Source organism: Dromiciops gliroides, chromosome 3 (assembly GCF_019393635.1).
Source record: "Dromiciops gliroides isolate mDroGli1 chromosome 3, mDroGli1.pri, whole genome shotgun sequence".
In the NCBI taxonomy this organism is placed as follows: domain Eukaryota; kingdom Metazoa; phylum Chordata; class Mammalia; order Microbiotheria; family Microbiotheriidae; genus Dromiciops; species Dromiciops gliroides.
Genome location: NC_057863.1, coordinates 597,350,512 through 597,373,094, shown reverse-complemented (window position 1 = coordinate 597,373,094; position 22,583 = coordinate 597,350,512).

Genomic DNA, 22,583 nt, shown 5'->3' with positions numbered 1-22,583 from the left:
TGAAATTATTACTTTATATATACTGTGTATTTACTTGGGAACATGTTCAACTGGATAATAATTTAATAAGTGCCTACTCCTTGACAGGCACTGTTCTAGACCTTGAGATAGAGAAATGAAACAAAAGCTTTGAGACTGCTGGAGCCCTCATATTTCTTTTTTTGGCTCTGTAGACCCATTATTTAGCACCTTGTCTTGTACACAGTAAACACTTGAAAAATACTTTTCCATTTAAATTGAATTAAATTGAGTTGAATTGAACCTTCTCTGATCCTACTAGAACAGCCTCCCTCATTGGTGTCTGATTGGAGGGTGGACCATGAACTCCAAAACTTCCATGTAAGGACAAGGCATTTTTTTCTTCTTTATATCCCTAGAGTTTAGCACAGCTTAGCCTGGCACATACTAGGTGCTTAAGCAATGTTTGTTGACTGAATAGTCTTCCTACATCCCTTCTCCCCGCTTCACTTATATTTGTATACATCACCAAGTCATCTTCCTAAAGCAATAGCTCTGTATCTATAACCTGGGTTAGGAACATTTTAATAGCTTCTTACTGGTTACCTAATTAAACTCCAAGCTCATTTCCTGGAGACAAGCCTTGGGAATATCAGTAATCCTGAAACCATCAAACCTGCCCCTAACCCTGCCCCCATAACCAATATTGAGAGGGGGCATCAATGAAGAGGGGCCCCCCTTCCTCATCAACACCAGAAATGATTACTGACCACCTTCCGGCAAAATGCAGATAGGTGTAGGAGCCCCAGGATTAGCAGTACCCTCCTCACAGGGTGGGAGTGGGGGGGAAGCTGCTAACCTCTCTCCAGCTGCCTATCAGATATCTCAAACTGGGTGTCCTGTAGGCATCTTCAACTCAACACATCCAAAACTGAACTCATCATCTTTCTCCCCAAACTCTTCCCCTCTTCCAAATTTCCCTAGTTCTGTCAAAGAAACCACCATCCTTCCAGTCACCCAAGCTGATAACCTAAGTGTCATTATTGAATCCTCACTCTCACCCCTCCTCCCATATCCAATCTGTTGATCTCACCTTTGCCATGTCTCTCCAATATGCCCCCTTCTCTCCTCTGATACTGCCATCACCCCGGTGCAGGCCCTCATCACCTCATGTCTGGACTGTTGCAATAGCCGTTAGTGAGTCTGCCTGCACACATCTCTCCCCACTACAGTGCCTCCTCCACTCAACTGTCAAAATGATTTTCTTAAATCATAGATCTGACCATGTCGCCCCCCTCTCCCCTTACTCAGTAAACTCCAGTAGCTCCCTATCATCTCCAGGGTCAAATAGAAAATCCTATGTTTGATGTTTAAAGCCATCCTTAACCTGCTCCCTAACCCCTAACCTTTCCAGTCCTCTTAAACCATATACCCCTCCATAGATTCTTTGAGCCAGCCAAGCACACTTCCTTGCTGTTCCTTCTTCTTTTGACTTCAGGCATATTCATTGACTATTCCGTTTCTAGAACACTGACCCTTATCATCTCTGCCTCCTAGCTTGCCTAGCAAGTCCCAACTAAAACCCCACCTTCTAAAGGAAGCCTTTCCCAATGTCTCTTAATTCTAGTGACTTCCCTCTGTTGATTATTTACAATTTATCTTGGATATAGCTTGCTTGTACATAGTTGTTTACATGTTCTCTCAACCCCACTCCACCCCAATTCAATTGTGAGCTCCTAGGGCAGAGACTGTCCCCAGTGCTTAGCACAGTAATAAATATATATATATATATTTTATTTAGTGAGGCAGTTGGGGTTAAGTGACTTGTCCAGGGTCACACAGCTAGTAAGTGTTAAGTGTCTGAGACCAGATCTGAACTCAGGTACTCCTGTCTCCAGGGCCGGTGCTCTATCCACTGTGCCACCTAGCTGCCCGGCTTAATAAATATTGACTGACTGACTGGTAAGAGGCCTTACCATCCCCACCAATTGCCAAGCAATTGTCACATACAAGGCAGACAAGCCAGCCTAACTAAAATACCCGAGGGAGGGATGGGAGGATGCATGTGCCAGGCAAGTCAAACTGTTGCCACTATTTTGACCACCACCTTCTTCCCTTAGACTCTGATTGATACTACTTAGGACCCTGAACCAAGAGCCATGGAAATAGCAATGCTTCCAGTCCAGTGCCCTCAGCCATCGCCCTGGAAAGCAACCCTCAAAGAAATCAGGATGGCAGCTGTTCCTGCAGGCCCTACCACCACAGCATCTCCAGTCATCCTGATATGTGTCTTATAGCATCTTTTTTTTTCTTTTAAAGTGAGGCAATTGGGGTTAAGTGACTTTCCCAGAGTCACACAGTTAGTAAGTGTTAAGTGTCTGAGGCCGGATTTGAACTCAAGTCCTCCTGACTCCAGGGCCGGTACTCTATCCACTACGCCACCTAGCTGCCCCAATCCTGATATGTATCTTTCCACTGGACCCAGATGGCTCTAGAGGAGAGAGTATAAGTCATGACATCACCTTGATGTCATGGTCCTCTCGAAGAATGAAAGACAAAGAATAACAGCCACAGCTACTGAAGACCCAGAAAGGAAAGTCCTTGGCATTGTCCAGTGGTTCAACACCAGGAAATTATATGATTTTATCAGTGAAAATGACATTAGAGAAGAAGCATTAACATTTGTAAGGAGCTAAAATTCTAGCTATACTATGTAAAATCTAACAAGTGGTCGCCAATAAATTATAAGCTTTAGCAAGAGAATTTAACTATTTATTAAAGAGCATTAGGATCTAATGATCAGAGAGAAAGGTAAAGATCTATTTCTAAGAGACCCCAGCATCCGACCTGCCATGGTGAGGTCAGGAACAAAAAAAGACCCAATGCCTCCTGTGAAGCTGGGAACATCCCCCCTCCCCCCCCCCCACACAGCTCCAAGCTAATTGGCTGGCAGCTTTGATAGACAGCATCCAAGAGCAAATGTCACTTCCTGACGCCAAGAACCTGACCGCATGGCTTGCCCTCAAACGCCTTCTCCTCATGGCAGAGCTTTCCTACATTCACTCTCCAGCAGGTGGTATCATTCCAATCATTACACATCTGCCTTGCCACTGCACCCTAAGAACTCTGGGACTCTTGCGTTTGACTTGCCACCAAAACCTTTGATGTGTTGTCTCCCTCAGTAGAATGGAGAGCAGGGACTGTTTAGTTCTCTGCACACAGTAAGTGCTTAATAAATGCTTCATTCATTCATTTGGCAGGTATGGAGGCTTCCTATCATCTGATCCTAACTTGTTTTAGTTTTATGTCACTTTTCTCCTTATCTACTCCAGCCAGTACAGTTGGCCAACTTCTCATTTTGCTTTAAGCTTTCCCTGAACACATCCTTCAAGATATTTCATAGTGAGCTCTCCCCCTGTAAACCTCTCCCTCCCTACCCCCAGTATTTCAGAGTTCAAACAATATAGTTCAGTGACTAAATGTTCTGTGGTCAAATTATTTTGGGAAATGTTGATATAAAGAAATCTCTCCTGTTGACACATTTTCATGAATATGAGCAAATTCATTCAAAAACTTTGGTTATTCATTTACCACAAGCAAGGCCATGTACTAGGCTCTGTTGCTACAGAAAAAAAAAAGGAAACTGCCCCTAGGATGAAGCTGTCATCAGATTCTGCTATATGGGATAGCAAAGCCTAGAACAGGGGTCCTGAACTTGGGGTCCCTGAACATGTTTCTTTGTTGTTGTTTGTTGCAGGGCAATGAGGGTTAAGTGACTTGCCCAGGGTCACACAGCTAGTAAGTGTCAAGTGTCTAAGGTCATATTTGAACTCAGATCCTCCTGAATCCAGGGCTGGTGCTTTCTCCACTGTGCCACCTAACTACCTTGGCGAACATGTTTCTAAAAATATTTTGGCAATTATATTTCAATAAGGGGTTTGCTTTGTAACCCTATAGATTTTATTTTGTGCATTTAAGTATATGATTCTGAGAAGACGTCTATAAACTTTGCCAGAGGGGCCCATGAGACAAAACAAAACAAAACAAAAAAACCCAGCAAGAACACCCAGACTAGAAAGAAGTGGCCATTTTATGTTTCACTCAGTGAAAATAAAGGCCGTGCTCTTTGTTTTCTTCATGGATGCCTTTTGTTCCTGGACAGGTCCTATGAGCATTTTGTAATGGAAAGAACATTGAATTTGGAATCAAAAGACAGGTTCAAACTCTACTTCTCTTCTCTGCTTCCTTTATGACATTGGGCACATCCCTTCCCCTCTCTGGGCCTGAGTTTTGTCACCCGTAAAATGATGGGGCCTCTCTGCCACATCCAAATATTATGCTCTTATAGAACTTCAGGTATATATTGGCCTCTCTATATTTTTGAACTGGGAGTATACAAGTATCATTGTCAGGTACCACACTTTAAAAGGACAATTAAAGGGGCAGGTAGATGGCGCGGTGGTAAAGCACTGGCCCTGGATTCAGGAGTACCTGAGTTCAAATCCGGCCTCAGACACTTGACACTTACTAGCTGTGTGACCCTGGGCAAGTCACTTAACCCTCATTGCCCCGAAAAAAAAAACAAAAACAAAAACAAAAAACAAAAAAAAATTAAAAAGCTGGAGCAAGTTCAAAAGAGAAAAAAATGGTGGCCAGGATGGTGAGAGAACTTAAAATGTGTTGTATGAAGATATTTTGAACACAATACAGATATTTAGCTTGGAGAATAGAGGACTTGGGGGAATATTTTTGCTATCTTCAAATATTCTCAAGGGCTATCATGTGGAAGAGGGTCTGTGGCTCTGGAGTTAATGGGTAGAAACATGGAAAAGATTCTAAACTTGCCATGAGGAAGAATTTCCTAACAATTAGGAAACTGCTGTCCAAAAATAGAATGGGCTCCTTCACAAGACTGGAACTTCAAGCAGAGATTCGATAACCAGTTGTGTGGCAGGTTATGGATTGAAAGGCTTTGAGAAAACTGTTTGGAGTTAAATCTCAGTTCTGCCTGCCTCATAGCACCTGTATGACCCATGGCCCCCAGTGTCCTCATCTCTTCAGAAAGGTCCAGATAAAGAAAATGAGGGGATTGGACTGGCTGATCTTTCAGGTCCCTTTCAGCTGTAAATTATATTCCCTGTGGACTAACTAGATGACCTCTAAGGTCCCTTCCTGTGATTGCTCATCATGATTTACTACCTTTAGATTTCCATCGTCTAGCTCACTGGCTTCTGAATCCCCAGCTCCAGAGTCCCTGTGACCCCCAGTGTCCCAGAATTCATGGCAGTAAAGAGACTTGGAGAAATGATGAGTGGTATTTTTCTAATCCTTTTAAAAGTTTTGATGTTGAATAGTAAAGATACATTTTTAGATGGTACTAGAAGGCACTCTTCCAAATTTTATCTGAATGGATCCTCTTATTGTTTGGAAATCTTGTACAAGCACTTGGGTGCTAAAACCAGCTTAGACTGACTCAAAAGTGACCTATGGTTAAATTTTCAGGGCTAGGGTTTACCACAGAAACCACAGGTCCTACACATCAGGACATGATTTATTATTAAGCCTTGGAGAAAATGTTAATCATGCACATTAAGCTTTAAATTGTGTCCTGTGCACATTCTCCCCCCCTGAAAAACCAGTTGATAAACATTTGCCAACCCATTGCTGTGGGACAAAGTAACTTATTCTTGGTCCTTCCCAATGACATCAGAATGAAGAAACACCTCATTTGCAATTTGACCCTAAAGATAAGGAATTTGATAAAATGCCCCTGGAACATTTATTGTTCAGACTTGTGTGAACCTAACCCACCATAGGGGCAAGGCTGCTGCTTCCTATCACAAAAGCAGGGACTGAAATGAGCCCTGATTATTAATGATAATGACAACAATAATAGTCATTAGACATGTTTCTTTAGTGTTGTAAAATTTGCAAAGGGCTTTCCTCAAAACAACACTGTAGTAAATAGCTATTCTAAGTATTAGTGTCCCCATTTTATGGTTGAGAAAACATACACAGGTAGGTTGAGTCATTTGCCCACAGTCTTATTATAGTTGGTAAGTGATAAAACCATGATTTACATTAACACGTTGAATTTGAACAAGTATAGTTGGTCAAAATGAACAAAAGAAAGGGGCTGGGAATGATAATTCTTGCTTCCAGGGTCTCCCTCTTTCTTGGTTTTTCAAGGTCAAAAGTCACGTAGAACAGAGGTGTCCAACTCGGTGCCTGTGGGCCTCATTGTGGTGGCCCCAAACAATAATGCTAATATGTAGCTGTCGCAGTCAGTATATTTGGTCTAGTAGCCTCTATTTCTACCTAAGGATGCCTGGATTGGCCTCAATCAGTAGGTCCATCAAAAAGCTAAATCCACAAATAACTAAATGCCAGATATCTACAAAATAAATACAAAGTGATTCTGGTGAGAATAGTTGAGAGAGACTACAACTAGCAAATTCAGAAAGGGCCTCTTGAAGGAAGTAGCACTTAAAATGAGTCCCAGAGGGAGCTAGGGATTCCAAGAAGTAAAGGTAAGAAAGGACAGCATTCCAACCACAGAAGGGAGCCTTTGCAAAGACATTAAGATAGGAGATGGAAGGTTATATATAGGGAGGAGCAACCAGGCCAGTTTGGTTGGAGTGTAGACCATGTGAGGGGAAGTAATGTATAATCAGCCTTGAAAGATAGAGCAAACTCAGATTATATTCTAAAGGCAATGGGGAGCCACTGAAGATTCTTGAATGGTAGAATGGCATGGTCAGACCTGTACTTTAAGAATATCAATTTGGAGTCAAAAGGACCTGGGGTTTGAATCCTGCCTCAAATACTAGTTGTACAACCTTGGGCAAGTCACTTAACCACTCTGGGTCTCCACTGGACTTGATAACCTCCAAGGTACCTTCCAGCTATAAATCAGATGATCTCACTGTATGTAGACTCCCTTCAGAAATCAAGATTGCACCCATTCATGCTTTCTTATTCGATCAAACTCTTGACAGAGGAAACTAGGAGAGATTTTTGAGGTTATTGAGATCAACCCCTTCATTTTATAGATGAGGAACTTTGGCCCAGAGAAGCTGTCCAAAGGTGGGATTCTAACTGGGGTTCTGTGATTCCAAATACAGGACTTTTCCTACATCTTCATCAAAGTGATAGTGGACCACATGATAGTAATAGAAATGACTGCTGATGATTGATTGATTGATGATGATGGTGATATACTAGCCGGGCATTGAGATGAGGAAAAAAGAGAACTGGAATACACAGATTGCCCATCAATCAACCTGGACCACCACACTCCTCTCCAGAATTGCTTTGGGCTTAGCTGAGGAAAAAAGAGAGTTGGGGAGACTAGCAAGAAATGGCCAATTTGCTATTGGCAGATTGGAGGGGGCTGCTCCAGAGCAGTCTGCACCTGTTCAGAAGTGTGTCGACAAAGTTAAAACCACTGTTACTCCTCCTCCCCACATCTCTTTAGTTCATTCCTTTGAAGAATGTGCTACACATTAGTGACTGAGGAGTCAGAGAATAAGACAAGAGAAACAAAGGCTGTAACTTCATTTCCTTACTTAATTCTATGTGTGCCATTTATCTAGTGACTGTCTAATGTTGTACAGGTTTGTTATATTTTGATGTTTATCTATACGTGCCAATGTCACACGTTAATTATAATATCCAGGAGGACAGGGTCTCTGCCTGTTTGACTTGTTTTGCCTAAATAATTACTGTGTATGGCAAATGTTTTGGAGCTATATAATCCCCGTTCCTACTCCCACTGATGAGTTAAGTCCCCAGAACATAGCAACTGTGTTCCCTCAGGCTCCTGGGGGTAATTCTGAGGAGTTAAGTGGGTGACTTTTTAATGTTATGTAGCTTATGAGCTCCCACCTGTGGGTTTCCCACCATAATTATTGGTTGAAAATCATTTAGTCAAGCAGACTTAATTAGTTTTTAGAAAGGGGTATTTACTAAACTGGTATAGTAAGAACAATGGCTACAAAACATTCTTGCACCCCAGAATCTTTAACATATTCTCCCACAAGTACATAGAGTCCAAGGGAAAGTGGGTTCAAACTTAGATCATATATGGCAAAGGAGTACCTCACAGCTACTGGTTGCTGGAAGTCTTTTTCTTTCCTATTATGGAGTGCTCAAGAAGTTTCCCATAGGCATGGTGTAGCTTTTTTTCTGGGCTTTTTCAAGAGCATCTTCATCCAGTCTTTCTTTGGCTCCAGAAGCAGACTCTGCCAACAGCTGCTAGGATGATGCTAGGATGAGGATGGGAAAATGAGAAGTCCAAAATTGGCCACATTCTTTAAAGCTTGCAAGGTCCTACTTTGAAGGATAGGGGTGGGATGGGGTAGGGAGGAGACCAAGGCGAAGGCCTTAAGTGCTCTCCTATCTCCCCCACCCCAAGCAACTCCTTCTATTGAGGTGTAACTGGAACACTCAATCTTTGTTCACTACTCTCTAGAACTCTCTCAAATAATCTTAGTTATAAATTGTCTTGATAATTTATAGATAACCCCTAGGGTACAAATCCATTTTCTCAAACAGTCTGAGCACTCTTTGTTGTCATCATTTCAGCTTAATATACACATCAAGAATGATCAAGACCGTTTTCCACTCAGTTGGAATGCCTTTTGTTTATCTGATTCCATTGAGCCGAGTTCCTATCTGAATGTAGCATTTTATCACTTATTTTAGGTGGGGTTGACTTAACAGACCCCACCCTTACATGTGTATACAGGACAATATCATAAGCAGGGTTTGGGGAGTGGAGTGTAAGAGATTGCTACTGTAGACACGATATCAGTTTCTGTTAGAGGCATTGTCATTGACTTAGCCTCCTGTTTGTGTGAAGTGCTTCATAATCCTTAAAGCAATATAAATATAAAGCTATACAGGACCTTAGAGGCCAATTAATTCAATCCCCTATTTTACAGATGAGGAAACTGAGGCCCAGAGAAATTCAGAGTCATGAAGGTAGTAATGTCACTTTAATTTTTTTTTTTATTCTTCCTTCTTTCATATCCAATGAGTTACTAAGTCCTACAGATTCTGCTGCTCCCATCCATCCTCTTACTCTCTGTTTCTACAGCCATGACCTTGCTATAGGCCCTCATTACCATTCATCTGGACTTTGCAATGTAACGATTGGAATGACGCCACCTGCTGGATACTTACTGTAGAAGAGTTCTGCCCATGAAGCGAAGGTCTTTGAGGGCAAGACCAGGAGTCTTTTCTTTGGCGGGAGGAAGTGACGCGGACTAGTGGGAGGAGGAAGGAAGAGACTGGCGCTGACTCTGGGGCTCTTTCCTCTGGACTCTGGCGGAGAAGGGAGCTAGAAATGTGCTCTCCCTTTAATAGATAGGAATCTAGGCCTTTCTCTCTCTCTTTACCAAATTCTTATTCTCCTTAATAAATGCGTAAAAATCTAACTCTTGCTAAAGCTTATAATTTATTGGCGACCACTCATTAGATATTTTAGACAGACTAGCTAGAATTTTAGCCCTTAACAGCAATAACCTCTTAAAAGGTCTGTCGGAATAATTTTTCTTATCCATTGATTTGGACATGCCATTTCATTGTTCTTAAATCTTCAGTGGCTCATTCTAGCCAACCAGACAAATTTCAGGAATCTTTGCTTGGAATTCAAGGTCCTCTATAAGGTGGTGCCACCTTACTTTTTCTAATCTTTGGAAAGTTCTTCTGCCCCCTCAATCTCAATGCCTTTGTCCATTTCTGGAGTGGCCTCCTTCCATGATTTTGATCGTTGAATTCTGTTCCTGAAGGTCTTGGAGTGTAGTGGACAAGCACTAGCTTTGGATTTAGAGGGCCTGGGTTCAAATCCTAGCTCTGCCATTTACTCAGTTTCCTCATCCTTCCATAAAGAGGTTGGATTAGATGACCTCTAAAGTTGTTGTTTGTCCTTCACTCTCAGAGGGGGTCATGACATTGGGGGTGATGTCATGACTTGCACTGAATTGGGTTTAAGTGGGGGAGAGAAGGAGGAGGCTAAAAGAGTTAACAGAGAAACTACGAATAATAGCTAAAAGGGGTTAACAGATAACCTAAGATTAATAGTACCTAAAAGGGTTAACAGAGAAACTACGAATAATAGCTAAAAGGGGTTAACAGATAACCTAAGATTAATAGTACCTAAAAGGGTTAACAGAGAAACTAAGGTTTGTGTTCTTACCGTAACCAAGAGGGTTCAGTCCCTACCAAACATCACCATCAACAGAGACAGTAACCAGGGACCATTAACCATTAATAGCCATTAATATTCCTAGATGACAGAACACCTAGAAACCAGATCTTAAGTAGAGAGATACCAAAAACAGAGACACTCCAACTTTGACAAGTTTAAGTATGTCTTTAGGCGCATACACAGAAAAGGGCCAACTATGTCCTAAGGTTCACCTTATGACATATAAACCCCAAAAACACACCTCCAGGGAAAAAGGTACCCACTTCGTGGGTTGTTTTAGGACCCAAGGAAGTCCAAATTAGGATAAGCCCCCCCCCCCCATGAACTGCCCACAAGGAGGAGATTAAGATAATGAGGAGATAACCTACTTTTTTCCCACTATAACTTCTCTCTATTCCAGACACCTATCTCCATGGTGATCTCCCTGTGGTCAGCAGTCTTTCAATAAAACATGGGAAACTGAGTCTTGTAATTCTTTGGGAAGCCTCAGGATCAATATGATCAATTAAACCCACCCCCTATATCAGGAGGGCTGTGCAAAGTCTGGGTCCTGTGGCAAGATATACATCAGGGCGACTGGAGATGGCCCTAGGTGTTTGAGGCAATTGGGGTTAAGTGACTTGCCCATGGTTACAAGGCTAGGAAGTGTGTGAGCTGAGATTTGAATTTAGGTCCTCCCAACTTCAGGACCAGCACTCTATCCACTTTGCCACCTGTCCTCTAAGGTAACCTTCCTTAGTCTACCTTTTTAATCCAACTCTTAATCCACCATTTTATGAGCCATCCTTTAAAATCTAATGCAAATGACACTTCCTCTAAGATGGCACCTAGCCTTTCCTGTAAATACCAATCTTTACCCCACCCCCTTTTCTCTCCCTTAGTACTTAGGTTTGTCTTCCTGTAATTAATTTATAGCTTGTTATCTTTACCATCCTCTCTACAAAGCTTTTCCTAATCCTCTCAGATGCTAGCTTCCTCCCACCCTAACTACTCTGGATGAAGACAGAGATGGTCAACTACTCCAGAATCTTTGCCAGAAAAACCCCAAATGAGACTCACAGAGTTGGACACACTGAACTACTACTTTGGAAGCTTGTAGCTTATAACTCAGTTGTGTTAAGAGATACGAAGAAATAATATTATGAGATTGTTATAGTCTAAAGGCCTGGTTTCACTTGAATCAAAGACTTAATCAGTCTTCCTTGAGTAAAAGATTTTAACAATTTCAGAGAAGAATCCCATTCACTGGAAGTAAAAGACTTAATCTTATTTAAGAGTGGAAATGACTAAGTAATTTCTCAGATGAGGCAGATTTAGAGTTAGAGGACAATAATCATCGCAAACACCAAGCCTTTAACATCATTGTGTGGCAAAGAAAGACGAGTATAGAGAAATGAGATAACAGATATTTTTGACTGTTTCATTTGAAAGTTTACATTTTTTATGCTTTGTGTTGCTGTGTAATTTTTGTACTCTAGTTTTTTGTCTAAAAATCTTTTTGGAATATTGTTTGATGTTTTGATTTTAAGATAGTGAAGCTTGTATTCAGTGTTTTGCCAGTTAATATTATATGCTTGTAATAAAAGCAGAAAAAGAAAAAAGCTCACTAAGAGTAGAAATGACTTTGTTTAATCTAATGAAGGGATTGTTAAGTGACAGTGAAAAGAGCCTAGAGTCAAAAAGACCTGAGTTCAAATCTTACCTCAGATACATACTAGTTGTATGACTCTAGGCAAGTCACTTAACCCTATCTGCCTCAGTTTCCTCATCTATAAAATGATCCAGTATCTTTGCCCCCCCCCCCAAAAAACCCAAATTGGCTCATGTGGAGTCAAATAGGACTGAACAACAAAGTTATCTCATTGTTTACCTTTGACCAGGTTGAAAGAGGAATAAAAGGATGAAAATAAAAGAGCATTTATTAAGCACTTCCGGTGTGTCATGCATTGGACAAAGCTGAGGATACAAAAACAAAGAAGCAATACATTCCTTGCCCTCAAGCAACTCATATTCTTCTTAGGGAAAATCACACTTTTATGAAAGCTAGGATTAGAACCAATGTTCTGGTTCTAGATAAGGTGAAAGTTTTTTGTTTTTCTTTTTTTTTTGCAGGGCAATGAAGGTTAAGTGACTTGCCCAGAGTCACACAGGTAGTAAGTGTCAAGTGTCTGAGGTCAGATTTGAACTCAGGTCCTCCTGAATCTAAGGCCAGTACTTTATCCACTGTGCTACCTAGCTGCCCCTTAACATCCATTTAAAAAACTTTGTGTTTCAAATTCTTTTCCTTCCTCCCTCCTCACCCCTTTAAGAAGGCAAGCAATTCAATACAAGTTCAAATCCGGCCTCAGACACTTAACCTTCATTGCTCCACCAAAAAAACCAAAAAAAACAGACAACATCAGTTCTTTCTTTGGGAATGGATAGCATTTTTCATCATAAATCTTTCAGAGTTGTCTTGGATCATTGTATTGCAGAAAATAACCAAGTCATTCACAACTGATCATCTTACATTGTTGCTGTTACTTTGTACACAGTGCATTTCATTTTGCATCACTTCATGTAAGTCTTTCCAGGTTTTTCTGAGAGCATCCTGCTCATCATTTCTTTTTTGTTGTTTGTTTGTTTTGTTTTGGTTCCCAATATATTTGGGGGCTTTTTTTGTTTGTTTTTAATCATCAAAGTATTTTATTATTTTTCAGTTACATGTAAAGATAGTTTTCAACATTTGTTTTCATAAGATTTTTAGTTCCAAATTTTTCTCCCTCCCTCCCTCCCTTCCCCCCACCCCGCCAAGACAGTAATCAATCTGATATAGGTTATATATGTACAATCACATTGAACATATTTCTGCTTTAGTCATGTTGTGAAAGAAGAATCAAAACAAAAGGGAAAATCCCCCCCCCCAAAATAAAAACAAAAACCAAAGTAGAAACAGTATGGTTCAATCTGCATTCAGAATCCACAGTTCTTTTTTCTGGACGTGGAGGACAATTTCCATGATGAGTTCTTTGGAATTGTCTTGGATCATTGCACTGCTGAGAAGAGCTAAGCCTATCAGAGGTGATCATCATACAATGTTGCTGTTACTATGTACAGTGTTCTCCTGGTTCTGCTCACTTCACTCAGCATCAGTCCACTTTAAGTCTTTCCAGGTTTTTCTGAAATCTGTCTGCTCATCATTTCTTATAGCACAATAGTATTCTATTTCATTCATATACCACAACTTGTTCATTCCCCAGTTGATGGGCATTCCCTCAATTTCCAATTCTTTGCCACCACAAAGAGAGCTACTATAAATGTTTTTGTACATGTGGGTCCTTTTCCCTTTTCTATGATCTCTTTGGGATACAGATGTAGTAGTGGTATTACTGGGCTCAAAGAGTATGTACAGTCCCATAGCACTTTGGGCATAGTTCCAAATTGTTCTTCAGAATGGTTGAATTAGTTCACAACTCCACCAACAATGCATTAGTGTTCCAATTTTTCCACATTTTCTCCAACATTTATTATTTTCTTTTTTTATCATATTCCTTCTCATAATTTCTTATAGCACATTATCGTTCCATCATAATCACATATTACAATTTATTCAGTCCCCCAGTTGAAAGGCATCCCCTCAATTTCTAATTCTTTGCCACCAGAAAACAGTGGCTATAAATATTTTTTGTACATATAGATCCTTTCTTTCTTTCTTTCTTTTTTCTGGGGAAAGGAGGGTTAAGTGACTTGCCCAGGGTCACACAGCTAGTGACAAGTATCTGAGGCTGGATTTGAACTCAGGTCCTGCTGAATCCAGGGCTGGTGCTTTATCCACAGTATTACCTAACTGCCCCCGCATATAGATCCTTTAACTTTTTGTTTTTTATGTCATTTTGGATACCAACCTAGTAGTGGTATTACTACATTAAAGAGTATGCATGGTTTTATAGCCTTTTGGCCATAGTTCCAAATTGCTCTACAGAATGGTTGAATCAGTTTACAACTCCACCAGCAGTGTATTAATGTCTCATTTCCTCCATATCCCTTTCTCTGCTGTCCTATTATCCAATCCAATAGGTATGAGGTAGTACCCCAACATTATTTTGACTCTCATCTTTCTAATCAATAGTGAGAAAGAGCATTTTTTTCCATATGGCTATAGACAGCTTTGAATATTTCATCTGAAAACTGTTCATATGTTTCGATCATTTAACAATTTGGAAATGGCTTTATTTTAATAAATTTGAATCAGTACTTTATATGTTTGAGAAATTAGGCCTTTATCAGACAAACTTGCTTCAAAAATTTTTTCACAGTTACTATTACTAACCGTATTTCCCTCTATCCTATCCCCTCCCAACACCATTTACTCTATTCTCTATCTCCTTTTACTCTGTCCCTCCCCAAAAGTGTTTTGCTTTTGACTGACCCTCCCCCAATCTTCCCTCCCTTCTCTTACCACTCCCCCCATCCCCTTCTGCTCCTGCTCCTACTTTCCTGCAAAGTAACATAGATTCCTATACCCAATTGAGTTATATTTTTGTTTGTTTTTGTTTTTTGTGGGGCAGTGGGGGTTAAGTGACTTGCCCAGGGTCACACAGCTAGTAAGTGTCAAGTGTCCGAGGCCAGATTTGAACTCAGGTCCTCCTGAATCCAGGGCTGGTGCTTTATCCACTGCGCCACCTAGCTGCCCCCAATTGAGTTATATTATTGAAAGTTTCTGTATCAAAGCTGATCCACGATGGGCCTCAGGGGCAAGAGCCAGAGCTCTAGTGGGGGATGGAGGAGGAAGGTCAGAATGTGGGTGTCAGAGTTTGGGACTGCCTCAGGAAGTGATATGGTGGTCTTTTGATTTTTGGTCCTTGCTTCTTTAACCTCTTGGTAAAGTTTGTCTCAAACAGACTCAACCTGATGGCAGCAACTACTCCTGCTTATATGCCTCTTCACCCCCTGGACCAGACCCATAAAGACTTCTACTCAGCACTCAGCGATCTAGGGACAGCTCTACAACCATGCTCAGCCTGAATCAGTTACAGAAGGACCTTTGTCCCTTTTCCCTTAGATATTAGAGAAAGGAGGGAATGATATGGGCCTAGGGGACCTCAGAAGTTTTCTGGGGCAACTCAGAGAACTTTCTTCTTGAGAAGCTAAACTAAAGGCCAGACATGCCTAAGAAGCAAGGGAAATAAGAGGCACCCATCTGGGACTGACATAAATCCAGATGTCAGGACTACCACCCCTCATTCTGGCTTCTCCCAACCCACCCCCATTAAAGGCCATTCCGCTCTCAGGTGATCACCCCATCTACCCTCTATAAAATGGTTGTTCCTGGTCTGGTTAGGGGAGGTAAAAGTTCTAAACTTTCCTCCCAGCCAGGTCTCCTTGTACTGAATAAAACTGTTCTTTTATCTTTAATCAGGATGTGCTGGAGAGTATAATTCTTTTTTTTTTTTTTTTTGCAGGGCAATGGGGATTAAGTGACTTGCCCAGGGTCACACAGCTAGTAAGTGTAAAGTGTCTGAGGCCGGACTTGAACTCAGGTACTCCTGAATCCAGGACCAGTGCTTTATCCACTGCACCACCTAGCTGCCCCGAGAGTATAATTCTTTACAGAGGAATACTTAAGGACCCCCCACCACCTATTTCCCACCATGAAAGTTCCAAACAAGTTAAAGTGAAAGTTCACTTAGAATCAGACCTTCTGAATTCTAGGGTGGGGGAAGGGAGCAAGGGAAGGGGTGGGGGGGGGGTCATCAACTACTGAGGGAGGAACTGGTTTCAGGAAGATACTGTCTTTGAGAGCTTCAGTTCTCAGCCAATGAGAGAGGGGGAGGAGAAAGAGAGAGAGAGAGATTGATTGATTGATTTTGAGATTACAAATGGCTAATATATTAGTATCCTGTTAGTTTAAAGCTGAACTTGGGAATGAATTGAGGCACTTATAAGACATTGAACCATTAATAGGAGGTTTATTTATATCTAGTATAACAAGTTAGTGGGACTAAAATAAGATGCATCATGTCTGTCCTGGTAGAATATAAGTTCCTTGAGGATAGGCCTATGTCATTTAAAAAAAATCTTTGTATACTACAGTTTTTAGGTCAGCCTTAAGCTTGAACTTAGCTTTGGGTCATCTAAATGTGATATCCGTATTCAATGACTGAGTGGACATAATACTGGAGGAAATGAATCCCATCTGTCTTGGCATCCATCCTATAAACAAAATCAAAAGATAGAAGGAAGTTTCAACTAATTTTTTTTAACAATGTAGTTTTTATATTTTACAGAGTTAATGGGAAAGGATTTAGCCTTAGGAGTTATATCACATAAATTAATCTATTTCCATACCTTTTTTTGCCATCCCAACTTTCCATAGAGACAAACATGACTGTCATGTTTGTTTCTTATAATCCTCTGAATTAATGAGAAATCTGTAGAACCTTTTGTGTTTTTTTTTTAAGTAATAAATGTTTTTATTTATAGTTTGGGGTTCCAATTTCTATCCCTCCTTTCCTCCCTCCCCTCCCCTTTCCCTGAGGTGGTAAGCAATCAGATATATAGGTTATACATGTATGATTATGTAAAACATTACCATATTAGTCATTTTGTATAAGAAAACTTGAATAAAAGAAAAAATGAAATAAAGAGAAAAATAGCATGCTTCAGCCTGTTCCATTGATATCAGTTCTTTCTTTGGAGGTGAATAGTATGTTTTATCGATAGTCCTTTGGGATTGTCTTGGATCATTGTATTGCTGATAATAGCTATCCTTCATAGTTCATCAAACAATATTGCTGTCACTGTGTACAACATTCTCCTGGTTCTGCTCACTTCACTATACAAGTCTTTTCAGACCTTTCTGAAACCATCCTGCTTGTTTTTTCTTATAGCACAATAATATTCCCTCACCATCATATACCACAGCTTGTTTAGCCATTCCCCAATTGATGGGCATCCCTTTGATTTCCAATTCTTAGCCACCACAAAAAGGGCTAAGTTACGACTAAATTCAAGAATATTTTACAGGCTCTCTTTTGGCTTGGGGTGGCAAATAGACAAGTGCATTTGAAGAACATCATTTTAAAGGACCTTTTAATCATCTTGCTTTGTAGTACTTATAATATGTCTTTGCAAAAAAGACCACTATGAAGATAATTTGATAGAGAGCCTGCCTGTACCAGCTCTCAAACTCTCAAAGCAGTTATCATCAAAACTATTTGATATTGATCACATGAGTCAGTACACCCTGGCTAACTTTTTCCATTTCCATATTGAAATGAAGGGGGCTTCCTCTCGAAGTTAAATAATTTGTAACCTTGTCCTATATCCTTGCCATGTTAGATCTAAATATATCTCCTTTTGTTAGCTACTGTACCTCAAATCATCCCAATTTGAACTTAAGCTAACAGGATACTGACATCAAGCTCTCCCCCAGTACCTTCCTTTTAACCAATAATTAGAGACCAGCAAAACAAATCAACTCATTAGCTATTTCTAATATGTATGTGTGTATGTATATTGACCAATGAAAATGATTAGGTAAACAATAAAACTTAGTAGAACGGTATTTGATAAATATAGCCAAGGAGCAACTACTAGGGTAAGGACACCCTATTTGACCAAATAGCTAAGGAAAGTAGAAAACAATCTGGCAGAAATCAGATTTTTATCAACAATTAAACAATGTACCACAACAACTCCAAATGGATGCTAGACATAAATATAAAAGGTCATAGTATAAAAATATTAGAAAAGAAGAGAAAGTACCTTTCACAAATATGGCTAGAGGGAAAATTCCTAACTAAACAAAGGTTAGAAATGATCAGAGGGGACAAAATGGACAATTTAGATTGCATAAATAGAAAAGCTTTTTCATGAGCATAACCCATGTAGTTAGAAAGGATACAGGTATGTAAGGAAAACATATGTAGCAGATTTCTTTGGTGACTCTCATATCCAAGATACATAGGGAAGTGATGAAAACATTTAAGAAAAAAATCATTACCAATAGGTAAACTTTATTTTTTTATCACAGAAGTATTTTATTATTTTCTAGTTACATGTAGAGATAGTTTTCAACATTCGTTTTTATAAGATTTCTAGTTCCAAATGTTTCTCCCTCCCTCCTTTCCCTCCCTCCTCCCCAAGACAAAAAGCAATCTGATATAGGTTATACATGTACAATCACATTAACATATTTCTGCATTAATTATGTTGTGAAAGAAGAATCAGAACAAAAGGGGGAAACCTCAAAAAAAGAAAAAACAAAAACAAAAAATGTAGAAACAGTATTGTTCAATCTGCATCCAAATTCCACAGTTCTTTTTTCTGGATGTGGAGAGCATTCTCCATTATGAGTAATAGGTAAATTTTCAAATGGAGAAATGAAAGCTATCAATTCCCATATGAAAAATGCTCCAGATCACTAATAATAAGAGAAATGCAAAATACAACTCTGACGTATTACCTCAAACTCATCAGATTGTCAGAGATGACAGAAGAGAAAAATGACAGTTGTTGGATGGGCTTTGGGAGGATAGGCACACTAATGTGCTATTGGTAGAACTGTTAGTCCAACCATTCTGGAAAATGATTTGAAACTACAACTCAAATTCATTAAACTGTATACTCAGTGACTCGACCATAAAGCATGTACCCCAAAGAAGTCAAAGACAAAGGCAAAGAATTCACCTTACAAAAATATTTATAGCAACAATTTTTGTTGGAGCAAAAATTTGTTCAGCTAATTCTCTAATATTTTGTTTCCAATTAGAAATGAAATGTGATATTATACTGGAAAGTAATATTATTGCATAATCAGTGATAGGTTCGGTGAAACTTGTGAGGAATATATGAACTGATTCAGAGTAAAATGGAAAGAACTTTCTTTTTTAAGGACCACAATAGTGTAAAGGCAACAACTTGAAAAGCCTTCTGATCAAAGCAATGATAAAGCATGACTTTAAATGTCTCATGATGAAGCCACTTCTTGACAGAGAAGTGATAGACTAGAGGTATGGAATAAAACATACATTTTTAGAAATGGACAATGATTTGTTTTGCTTGTCTGTGCTTATTGGTTAAAATAGAGGAATTAGGGGAGGGCCTGATGCCAATGACCTGTTAGTTCATGCTCAGTTTGGGTAGGAGAAAATATAGTGATAGAAATGCAAAAAAGAAAAACAAAATGAATTTCAATACGACATTTAAAACACATAGAAGAGAAAAAGAAATTCAGAAAGGGAAACAAATAGAGTAATTTTGTCACCACCTTGTTAAACTTAAGTAGGAGTCCTGTTATAGAATTAGGATTCCATTCCTTTTTCCTAAAGCAAAACTTCTTAAGCTGTGGGCTGTGACCCCATGTGGGCTTGCATAATTGAATATGGAGGTCACAAAAAATTGGCAACAGTAAAATGTTATGTTTACATATTTTGTATACCTATATACCCTGGGTTATGTAAAAATTTCTTGGGTGAAAAGGGGACACAAGTGGAAAAAGCTTGAGAAGCTCTGTCCTAGACACTAGTTTTCCTTTAAAGGCAATAAAACTGTAGTGGGACACAGTTAGCCTCTGCCTTCCTTGATGCAGGTTCTTGGTCAGCTAGGTGGCATAGTGGATAGAGCACCACCCTGGAGTCAAAAGGCCCTGAGTTCAAATCCATCCTCAGACACTTACTACCTCTGTGACCCTAGGTGGGTCATTTAACCCTGGTTGCCTCCCCCTCCACCCAATAAAAATGAACTTAACATATACTTCTAAAAATTATACATAAGCAGTTCTTATTTTTTTACTATAGCAGAAGTTGGCTTGCATTGAACATGTATGACACCAAGTCAAATCACCAAGCCATTTCTGAAGACATATATGGCTTAGTACTGCAGAGCTTGGACTTTGGGATGATGAAGCAAGACCTTTTTTTTGGTTCTTTGGTTCCTCTGATGGTGGCAGGGGAGGCCTACATTAAAGAGAACTGGCTACTGAGTCTTAAAAAATGTCTCCCCCTCCCCCTGGAACTCTTTCCCCATCATCCCAGTCTGTAGAGATTCTGGGACCCCAAATCTTGGGCTTATCTAGCAGCAGATCTCCTCTTTCTGGCAGCCATGGTGGCTGATTGCGCATGTCACTCAGTGTATGTTCTGTGTAGGTGAGCCAGGACCATGATTCCCTGGCTGCCTGTTTTGCTTTATGTTTCTTTTCCTGAGCACAGGTGACCTAATGGCAACAGTCTGACAGATGGATTCATCAAGCCTGGTGGCTGTCTTGGGAGTTTGAAGGTTCCTGGGTTCCCTGGTTGGCAATGACAGACAGTCGGCAAGTTTTCTACAACCATATCCTTCTTGGGGGAGAAGATGACCATTACCAGGAGAAGGATCCAAGCTAGGCACTGGCTTTCCAAAAGAGAAGGCTCTCGACACTAAGAAGGAACTAGGTAGATGCAACAGGTTATATTTATTCTAGGAATGCAGGGATTCAACATTAGTATACTTTTAAATGATCCTGTTAATATAAAAGAAAAACAACACAAAAGCCCATGACTATACAAATACAGCTGTCCCTTTCACATTGAGAATTTCTTTATCATGGTTTTGATATATCGTGGGTCAGCAAAATAAATTAAATGGGAATTTGGGGGGATTTTTGTGGAAGCTACAAACAACACACAAAGGTTGGTAGGTGACACAGAAAAAGTTTAGAAACTCAGAAATGCATAAAATATATGTAGAGTGTTGTGTAAAATCAACATATTTTATCTTTTACTAGAATAATAATTAAGACTTCTCTGGCATAAAGGGAAGGCCAATACATTTTATGTTATTTATTTTTTTCAGGGCAGTAAGGGTTAAGTGACTTGCCCAGGGTCACACAGCTAATATGTGTCAAGTGTCTGAGGCTGGATTTTAACTCAGGTCCTCCTGAATCCAGGGCTGGTGCTTTATTCACTGCACCACCTATCTGCCCCACCAATAAATTTTATATAGATTTCCCAGATCATGGGGGCACCATGTGGAATTTGGATGCCTGTGATGTATAAGGGATAACTGTAGATATTACAAAAGCCTTTTTATAAAACATAATGCTCATATATTAAACAAATGAAAATGCAGAGAAATAGACTATTCCTTAATATTATATATAAAAAATACCTAAAACTAAGAGCTAGCATCATTTGCAATGGAGAACTACTAGAAGCATTCCTAACATGATTGGGGTTCTCTATCACCACTATGATTTGATATAATTCTAGGAAATGTTAACTATAGCAATAAGACAAGAAAAATTAATTGAGGTATTAAGTATAGGCAAAATTATCTCTGTGGATGATATATGTTCCTCAGAGAATCCTAGAGATTACAAAAACTATTAGTAATTTCAGTACTGTAGAAAGATATATGTCTTATTTTCCCCATAGAACTTTACTTCTGATGGAGTTAAATGCTGCCTTCTTAGAGATGGATGAACTATCCTGTTGGCAAACCCTGTGGAATTCTCATTTTCAGTTAGCAGCTTCTGGATTTCCCCATCGTTTTCAGAAAACCCATCCGGATGTTTGCTAGTGTTCTGGCCCAGCTGAGTAAATGCAATGCTGTACATTATGTCTCTGAAAGCTGCCCACTCATTTTCTGCTCCACTGTTGCCAGCTGTCTGTTGGCTCAGCTTTCCCTTCAAGTCAGCAATAGATTGTGCCAGGAGAAGTGCTCTAATATTTTGATATTGAGTCTTCTGATAGTCATCTTGCCTTGGGGCTGCAGCTTTTATTGAGTATGAATGTTTAGTTTGGAGAGGATAAGTCCATGATCAGTCCAGCACTCTGTACCACATCTCCTTCATCACTCTCACATTCTATCTGCCTCATCTCCTTACAATAACATAGTTTAATACCAATGTTTGCTGCAAGGCTGCATCCACAAAGTCTTATTGCATTTGGGCAAATGGAAGGCAGTGTTGGTGTTGCATGAGATGCACAAGTCTTCAGTAGTAATTGACCTTTGCTGTTGCTGTTTCTGACTCCATTCCTCCTAGGGATTTCCTGCCATGTCTGTTAGTCTGTGCCTACTATAGTATTAAAGTCACCCAGAATTATAAACTTGTCCTCTTTCAGTACATTAATGATGAGGGTTTCCAGATCTTCACAGATTTTTTTCTTTGACCTCATCAGGGTTCAAGGTGGGAGCATATGCACCTATGGTGGTGGCATGGTGCTTTCCTGTAAGTGGCAATCGCATCATCATGAGCCTGTCATTCATTACTTTTGGTAGGCATACAAGCTTGTTGATTAAATTAGTTTTGATCACAAAATTTATGCCAGCTTCACAGTGTTCCTCATCATGCCATTCATTCCAGAAAAAAAATTTATCTAGCTCTGACTTCGGTAAACTGGCCTTCCTTTGCTAGCCTTGTTTCACTCGGGGCTGCTGCTTGGATGGGATG